Here is a 578-nt window from a genome sequence, read left to right as displayed (position 1 = left end):
TGCTCTGCAGCCTGCTATTATCTGGCACAACAGGTGTTACTTCAGTCAATCAGTCCCAAAGCACAGTACATTCAAATGACAATTTCATTTTAGCCTTTTTCGTAAAGCACACACTGTATAAAGCTGGGTTTATTTGCTTACAAACAATCCTAGCCAGCTAGCTCAGTTAGCTAACTTATCAATTTAGCTGAGGCTAAAGGGGGCAAAACTTGTTCAAAAATTGGCTAACATTATAGCTCCCCCTCCACCACACAAGTGAACCTATATCATTAATAAATGCCTCACCTTTTTACTGTGACCGTTTCTTTTTTTTTTTTCAGTTTTCTTCTTTTATCTTTTTCCTGCGGCAGAGCGATAAGTCCTTTTTGATGCCATGATACCATCACTAACGCTACCATTATTCTCCTCACTGACGTGACGTGCAGCTGTCAGTCATCTCACCCTACCGGTCAGAAGACGTCACTCATTTTGTGACAGCCTAATGATGAGTTTGACTTGATTACCTCACAAACACAAGCCACAAATATATTGAGGCTGAACTTGCAGCTTGGAGACCCCCTAGTGGCTGCGGCCGTATG

General features: G+C 42.0%; 1 protein-coding gene across 6 annotated transcripts in view; it reads left to right on the top strand.

Annotated features, from left to right (window-relative positions):
- The window catches only part of rbfox1 (RNA binding fox-1 homolog 1), a 202999-nt gene that overhangs the window by 66915 nt on the left and 135506 nt on the right, over positions 1-578 (top strand). The window lies entirely within an intron of this gene.

Source organism: Seriola lalandi, unplaced genomic scaffold (assembly GCF_002814215.2).
Source record: "Seriola lalandi dorsalis isolate HSWRI2012SDOR001 ecotype SW California unplaced genomic scaffold, Sedor1 jcf7180002054686, whole genome shotgun sequence".
Taxonomy (NCBI): Eukaryota; Metazoa; Chordata; class Actinopteri; order Carangiformes; family Carangidae; genus Seriola; species Seriola lalandi.
This window is presented reverse-complemented; position numbering and strand designations above follow the sequence as displayed.